This window comes from Salvelinus alpinus, chromosome 1 (genome assembly GCF_045679555.1).
Source record: "Salvelinus alpinus chromosome 1, SLU_Salpinus.1, whole genome shotgun sequence".
Taxonomy (NCBI): Eukaryota; Metazoa; Chordata; class Actinopteri; order Salmoniformes; family Salmonidae; genus Salvelinus; species Salvelinus alpinus.
In genome coordinates, this window is record NC_092086.1 from 9,942,655 (window position 1) to 9,950,918 (window position 8,264).

The window sequence follows — 8,264 nt, forward strand, 5'->3', positions numbered from 1 at the left end:
CACACACACACACACACACACACACACACACACACACACACACACACACACACACACACACACACACACACAGTGTTTGTGTCCAGTGTGTGTTTCCAGTATGTGTGTGTTGTGGGTGTGTGTCACACACAGTCAGCATATATCTTTGTCCAACTGTTGGTCAGAATGTTTGTCTTAACCAATCTGATAAGTCAAACATGTCTGATATGAACATTGACATAAACCCTCTACATACTTGAGTTTCTCCAGTCTGCAGTGTGGATCCTCCAGTCCAGCAGAGAGCAGTCTGACTCCTGAGTCTCCTGGGTGATTGTAGCTCAGGACCAGCTCTCTCAGGTGTGAGGGGTTTGACCTCAGAGCCGAGACCAGAGAAGCACAGCCTTCCTCTGTGACTAGACAGCCTGACAGCCTGCAAAGAGTCAAATCATATTAATCATGGCATCATCAGGATTAATCTAGTGGTGTTTAGAAACATGTTATCTACTCACTTAAAGAAAATTTCTCCAGTCATCATCCACCATTTTAATATTGGGCAAAACACAACCAAAACAAACTGAACAAGTTTGAGTCACAAGCTTGATGTTGTCATTGCGTTCAAGGAATATGGGACCAAATACTAAACTTTTGACTACTTTTTTAAATACTTATTTTCCACCATAATTTGCAAATAAATTCATAAAAAATCCTACAATGTGATTTTCTGGATTTGGAGTGTGACTGTTTGAGGTTGTGGACAGGTGTCTTTTATACTGATAACAAGTTCAAACAGGTGCCATTAATACAGGTAATGAGTGGAGGACAGAGGAGCCTCTTAAAGAAGAAGTTACAGGTCTGTGAGAGCCAGAAATCTTGCTTGTTTGTAGGTGACCAAATACTTATTTTCCACCATAATTTGCAAATAAATTCATAAAAAATCCTACAATGTGATTTTCTGGATTTCTTTTCTCATTTTGTCTGTCATAGTTGAAGTGTACCTATGATGAAAATTACAGGCCTCTCATCATTTTAAGTGGGGGAACTTGCACAATTGGTGGTTGACTAAATACTTTTTTGCCCCACTGTATATCCACAAAATGTTCCTCCCTCATGAAGCCATCTATTTTGTTAAGTGCCCCAGTCCCTCCTGCAGCAAAGCACCCCCACAACATGATGTTGCCATCCCCGTGCTTCAAGGTTGGGATGGTGTTCTTCGGCTTGCAAACCTCCCCCTTTATCCTCCAAACATAACGATGGCCGTTATGGCCAAACAGTTCTATATTTGTTTCCTCAGACCAGAGGACATTTGTTTCGTCAGACCAGAGGACATTTCTCCAAAAAGTATGATCTCTCTCCCCATGTGCAGTTGCAAACCGTAGTCTGGCTTTTTTCTGGCGGTTCTGGAGCAGGGGCTTCTTCCTTGCTGAGTGGCCATTCAGGTTATGTCGATATAGCAGTCGTTTTACTGTGGACATAGATACTTTTGTACCTGTTTCCTCCAGCATCTTCACGAGGTCCTTTGCTGTTGTTCTGGGATTGATTTGCACTTTTCTCATCAAAGTACGTTCATCTCTAGGGGACAGAACGCGTCTCCTTGTCAGAGCTGCTAGGAGTACTTGGTGGAGGAGTCAAGCGCAGAGAGCAGGGATTCAAGAAAGTGGATTTATTTTCCAGTTGACAGGGGAAAACGATCATGCCCTAAACACACGGGCAAATGAAAAAACGAGTCCAAAAACACAGGACTAAACTGTCCAGAAAAAATAATAAATCCACATACCAATCCAACACCAAATAACAGAGAAACAAGCCCGCACAAAAGCCAGCGGGCTTACTGCCCTTAAATAGCCTACCCACAAAACTAAACTCAAAACAGGTGCACCCAATCAGCCCAAACTAACAGAAACAAAAAGAAAAGAATCGATGGCAGCTAGTAGGCCGGTGACGACGACCGCCGAGCGCCGCCCGAACAGGAAGAGGCACCATCTTCGGCGGGATTCGTGACAGTACCCCCCCTCTAGCGCGCCGACCCCGGCCTCGAGGATGACCCGGAGGGCGAGGCGCAGGACAATCCGGGTGGCGACGGTGGAAATCAACCAAGAGGGAAGGATCTAAAATGTCTCTCCCCGGTACCCAGCACCTCTCCTCCGGACCGTACCCCTCCCAGTCAACGAGGTACTGCAGGCCCCTCACCCGGCGTCTCAAGTCCAGAATAGCTGTGTATGCCGGGGACCCCTCGATATCCAGAGGGGGCGGAGGGACCTCTGGTACCTCACCTTCCTGAAGGGGACCAGCTACCACCGGCCTGAGGAGAGAAACATGAAACGAGGGGTTAATGTGATAGTAAGAAGGGAGTTGCAATCTATAACACACCTCGTTTATCCTCCTCAGGACTTTAAATGGCCCCACACACTGCGGCCCCAGCTTCCGGCAGGGCAGGCGGAGGGGCAGGTTTCGGGTCGAGAGCCAGACCCTGTCCCCTGGTGCGAACACAGGGGCCTCACTGCGGTGGCGGTCAGCGCTCTTCTTCTGCCGTTCACTGGCCTGCCTGAGAGAGGCCTGGACTGCCCGCCAGGTCTCCCTAGAGCGCTGTACCCACTCCTCCACCGCAGGAGCTTCGGTCTGGCTCTGATGCCACGGAGCCAGGACCGGCTGGTACCCCAGTACGCATTCAAATGGCGACATGTTAGTTGAGGAGTGGCGGAGTGAGTTCTGGACCAACTCTGCCCACGGGACGTACCTCGCCCATTCTCCTGGCCGGTCCTGGCAATACGAACACAGAAACCTACCCACTTCATGGTTCACTCTTTCCACCTGCCCATTACTTTCGGGGTGATACCCAGAGGTAAGGCTGACCGAGACCCCCAGACGCTCCATAAACGCCCTTCACACCCGGGACGTGAACTGGGGACCTCGATCAGATACGATGTCCTCCGGCACCCCGTAGTGGCGGAAGACGTGGGTAAATAGAGCCTCCGCAGTCTGTAGGGCCGTAGGGAGACCAGGCAATGGAAGGAGACGACAGGACTTAGAAAACCGATCCACAACGACCAGAACGGTAGTGTTCCCCTGAGACTGGGGAAGATCAGTCAGGAAATCTACCGATAGATGAAACCATGGCCGTTGTGGAACCGGGAGGGGTTGTAACTTCCCTCTCGGCACGTGCCTAGGAGCCTTACTCTGTGCGCATACCGAGCAGGAGGAGACATAGAGTCTCACGTCCTTAGCCAAGGTGGGCCACCAGTATTTTCCCCTAAGACCCCGCACTGTCCTCTCAATCCCCGGATGACCCGAAGAAGGTAGTGTATGAGCCCACCGAATCAATCGATCACGAACACCAAGCGGTACGTACCTAAGGCCAGTCGGACACTGAGAAGGCGCAGATTCTACCCTCAACGCCCGCTCGATGTCCGCGTCCACCTCCCATACCACCGGGGCCACCAGACAAGAGGCTGGAAGGATGGGAGTCGGATCGATGGGCCGGTCATCCGTGTCATAGAGACGGGACAGCGCGTCGGCCTTAGTGTTGAGGGAACCTGGTCAGTAAGAGATCGTAAATCTAAAACGAGTAAAGAACATGGCCCACCTAGCTTGACGCGGATTCAGTCTCTTCGCCTCTCGGATATACTCCAGATTGCGGTGGTCAGTCCAGATGAGGAAAGGGTATTTAGCCCCCTCAAGCCAGTGTCTCCACACCTTCAGGGCTTTTACCATAGCTAGTAACTCCCACATCATAGTTCCGCTCCGCCGGACCCAGCTTCTTAGAAAAGAAAGCACAGGAACGGAGCTTCGGTGGCGTGCCCGAGCACTGTGATAGCACGGCTCCAACACCAGCCTCGGACGCATCCACCTCCACTATGAACGCTAACGAAGGGTCCGGATGCGCCAACACGGGAGCCTCAGTAAACCTTGCCTTCAACTGGTTGAAGGCTCCATCTGCCTCGGCCGACCACCGTAGACCCACCGGGCCCCCCCTTCAGCAGTGAGGTAATGGGCGCCGCCACTTGGCCAAAACCCCGGATAAACCTCCGGTAGTAATTGGCAAACCCTAAAAACCGCTGCACCTCCTTTACCGTGGTCGGAGTCGGCCAATTACGCACGGCGTTAACGCGGTCACACTCCATCACCACCCCCGAGGTGGAAATGCGATAACCCAGGAAGGAAACGTCTGGTTTGGAGAACACACATTTCTCAGCCTTGACGTATAGGTCATGCTCCAGCAGTCGCCCAAGCACCCTGCGCACCAGGGAGACATGCGCGGCGCGTGTGGCAGAATAGATCAAGATGTCATCAATATATACTACCACACCCTGCCCCTGCAAGTCCCTGAGAATCTCATCTACAAAGGATTGGAAGACGGCTGGAGCATTCTTCAACCCATACGGCATGACGAGGTACTCATAGTGGCCTGATGTGGTACTAAACGCTGTTTTCCACTCGTCTCCTCCCCGAATACGCACCAGATTATACGCGCTCCTGAGGTCCAGTTTTGTGAAAAAACGCGCTCCGTGGAATAATTCCATCGCCGTAGCGATGAGAGGTAGTGGATAACTAAATCCCACTGTGATTGAATTTAGACCTCGATAATCAATGCACGGACGCAGTCCTCCCTCCTTTTTTCTCACAAAAAAGAAACTCGAGGAGGCGGGTGACATGGAGGGCCGAATGAACCCTTGTCCCAGAGCTTCCGTGACATACGTCTCCTCCTGTGACAATGGGTACACGTGACTCCTGGGAAGTGCAGCGCTCTCCTGGAGGTTTATCACGCAATCCCACCGTCGATGAGGTGGTAATTTGGTCGCTTCTTTCTTACTAAAAGCGAAAGCCAAATCGGCATATTCTGGGTGAATGCGCACAGTGGAAACCTGGTCTGGACTCTCCACCGACGTGGCACCGATGGAAACTCCCACACACCTACCTGAACACTCATCTGACCACCCCTGAAGAGCTCCCTGTCTCCAGGAAATGAGGGGATTGTGAATGGCTAGCCAGGGAACCCCCAACACTACTGGAAACCCAGGTGAATCAATAAGGTAAAACTGATCTGCTCCCTATGATCCCCCTGGGTTACCATGTCCAGCGGAATCGTGGCCTCCCTGACCAGCCCTGACCCTAACGGTCGGCTATCTAGGGAGTGCACGGGAAAAGGTGGGTCTATCTGCACCAGCGGAATACCCAACTTACGGGCGAGTCCGCGATCCATAAAACTCCCAGCTGCGCCTGAGTCGACTAGCGCCTTATGCTGAAGAGAGGGGAAAAACGCAGGGGAAAGAATTACCAAAAACATGTGACCAACAGGGAGCTCTGGGTGAGTCTTGTGCCTACTCACCTGGGGTGGCCGAGGAGTATTCCGCCTGCCATCCCGACTCCCAGATGGACTCCTCCAGCGCCGGTCCGAAGTGTGTCCTCTCCGGCCACAGTAGGTGCAAGAGGAGCCACCTCCTCCGGTCCCCCTAGATGCAGCTCCATCGGAGTTGGAGCGGGAGGTGGAATGGACAGGACCCCCTCTGAACGCCCGCGGGCAGCTAGCAGGTTATCTAGTCGGATCGACATGTCTATCAGTTCATCGAGGGAGAGTGTGGTGTCCCGACAAGCTAGCTCCCGGCGGACGTCCTCCCGGAGGCTGCAACGGTAATGGTCTATTAAGGCCCTGTCATTCCACCCCGCACCAGCAGCCAAGGTCCGGAACTCTAAAGCGAAATCCTGGGCGCTCCTCGTCTCCTGTCTGAGGTGGAACAGACGCTCACCCGCCGCTCGGCCCTCTGGTGGGTGGTCGAACACCGCTCGAAACCGGCGGGTGAACTCCGAGTAGTGGTCCCGAGCCGAGTCTGGGATGTTCCAGACTGCGTTGGCCCAGTCCAGGGCCCTACCCGACAAACAGGAGACAAGGAGGCTTACACTCTCCTCACCCGAGGGAGTCGGACGCACGGTAGCCAGGTAGAGCTCAAGCTGGAGCAGAAATCCCTGGCAACCAGCCGCTGCTCCATCGTACTCCCTCGGGGGGGTGAGACGCAATGTGCTGGTCCCAGCCGATGACACTAGGAGTGGGTTGTGTCGTCTGCAGGGGAGCTGAAGGGGGCGTCGGGAGACCACTCCTCTCCCATCGTTCCATCCTCTCCATCATCTGGTCCATCGCTGACCCGATACGATGAAGGACAGCTGTATGATGATGGACCGCTCCTCCATAGTTGGGAGAGGGGTGGTCGCTGCTTCTGCTGACTCCATATGAGGTGCGGGCTTTGTCAGAGCTGCTAGGAGTACTGGGTGGAGGAGTCAAGCGCAGAGAGCAGGGATTCAAGAAAGTGGATTTATTTTCCAGTTATTTTCCAGAAAAACGATCATGCCCTAAACACACGGGCAAATTAAAAAACGAGTCCAAAAACACAGGACTAAACTGTCCAGAAAAAATAATAAATCCACATACCAATCCAACACCAAATAACAGAGAAACAAGCCCGCACAAAAGCCAGCGGGCTTACTGCCCTTAAATAGCCTACCCACAAAACTAAACTCAAAACAGGTGCACCCAATCAGCCCAAACTAACAAAAAGAAAAGAATCGATGGCAGCTAGTAGGCCGGTGACGACGACCGCCGAGCGGAAGAGGAGAGGCACCATCTTCGGCGGGATTCGTGACACTCCTTTCTGAGCGGTATGACGGCTGTGTGGTCCCATGATGTTTATACTTGCGTACTATTGTTTGTACAGATGAACGTGGTACCTTCAGGCGTTTGGAAATTGCTCCCAAGGATGAACCAGACTTGTGGAGGTCTACAATTTGTTATTTGAGGTCATGGTTGATTTCTTTTGATTTTCCCATGACATCAAGCAAAGAGGCACTGAGTTTGAAGGTAGGCCTTGAAATACATCCACAGGTACACCTCCAATTGACTCAAATTATGTCAATTAGCCTATCAAAAGCTTCTAAAGCCATGACATAATTTTCTGGAATTTTCAAAGCTGTTTAAAGGTCAACTTATTGTACAGTCAACTTATTGTATGTAAATTGTGATACAGGGAATTATAAGTGAAATAATCTGTCTGTAAAAAATTGTTGGAAAAATTACTTGTGTCATGCACGATGTCCTAACCGACTTGCCAAAACTATAGTTTGTTAATGTAACAGTATAACTTTACGTCCGCCCCCTCGCTCGAACCAGGGACCCTCTGCACACAGACAACCACAGTCACCCACGAAGCATTGTTACCCATCGCTCCACAAAAGCCGCGGCCCTTGCAGAGCAAGGGGAACCACTACTTCAAGGTCTCAAAGCGAGTGACGTCACCAACTGAAAGGCTATTAGTGCGCACCATCGCTAACTAGCTAGCCATTTCACATCCGTTACACTAACAAGAAATTTGTGGAGTGGTAGAAAAACGAGTTTTAATGACTCCAACCTAAGTGTATGTAAACTTCTGACTTCAACTGTATATCCATCCTGCCCTGCTTATCTAAAGTCTTCGAAAGCCAAGTTAATAAACAGATCACTGACCATTTTGAATCCGACTGTACCTTCTCCGCTGTGCAATCCGGTTTCCGAGCTGGTCACTGGGGCACTTCAGCCACGCTCAAGGTCCTAAACGAAATCATAACCCGCCATTGATAAAATACAGTACTGTGCAGCCGTCTTCATCGACCTGGCCAAGGCTTTCGACTCTGTCAATCACCGTATTCTAATCGGAAGACTCAACAGCCTTGGTTTCTCAATTGACTGCCTCGCCTGGTTCACTAACTACTTCTCAGATAGAGTTCAGTGTGTCAAATCGGAAGGCCTGCTGTCCGGACCTCTGACAGTCTCTTTGGGGGTGCCACAGGGTTCAAATCTCTGACCAACACTTTTCTCTGTATATATCAACGATGTTGCTCTTGCTGCTGGAGATTCTTTGATCCACCTCTATGCAGACGACACCATTCTGTATACATCTGGCCCTTCTTTGGACACTGTGTTAACAAACCTCCAAACAAGCTTCAATGCCATACAGCTCTCCTTCCGTGGCGTCCAACTGCTCTTAAATGCAAGTTAAACTAAATGCATACTCTTCAACCGATTGCTGCCCGCTAGACTGTAAACTCTCCTTCCAGACTCATATTAAGCATCTCCAATCCAAAATGAAATCTAGAATTGGCTTCCTATTTCGCAACAAAGCCTCCTTCACTCATGCTGCCAAACATACCCTCGTAAACTGACTATCCTACCAATCCTTGACTTTAGTGATGTCATTTACAAAATAGGCTCCAACACTCTACTAAAATTATATGCAGTCTTTCACAGTGCCATCCGTTTTGTCATC

At 50.8% G+C, this 8,264-nt stretch overlaps 2 protein-coding genes across 4 annotated transcripts in view; one reads left to right on the forward strand and one right to left on the reverse strand.

Moving 5' to 3' along the window:
- Positions 1–8,264, forward strand: part of LOC139568040 (NLR family CARD domain-containing protein 3-like) — a 282,966-nt gene that overhangs the window by 128,923 nt on the left and 145,779 nt on the right. The gene's annotated exons all lie outside the window — the stretch shown is intronic.
- Positions 1–8,264, reverse strand: part of LOC139536393 (NLR family CARD domain-containing protein 3-like) — a 95,685-nt gene that overhangs the window by 1,979 nt on the left and 85,442 nt on the right. The window contains exons 6-8 of one of the 3 annotated variants that reach the window (XR_011667554.1): positions 7,466–7,549; positions 2,167–2,278; positions 236–409 (exon numbers count right to left, since the gene is read on the reverse strand). The gene's annotated coding sequence lies outside the window, so the exon portion shown is untranslated. Of the gene's footprint in view, positions 1–235; positions 2,279–7,465; positions 7,550–8,264 lie in introns of all 3 variants that reach the window. The other 2 variants (XR_011667502.1, XR_011667466.1) reach the window with 2 other exon arrangements.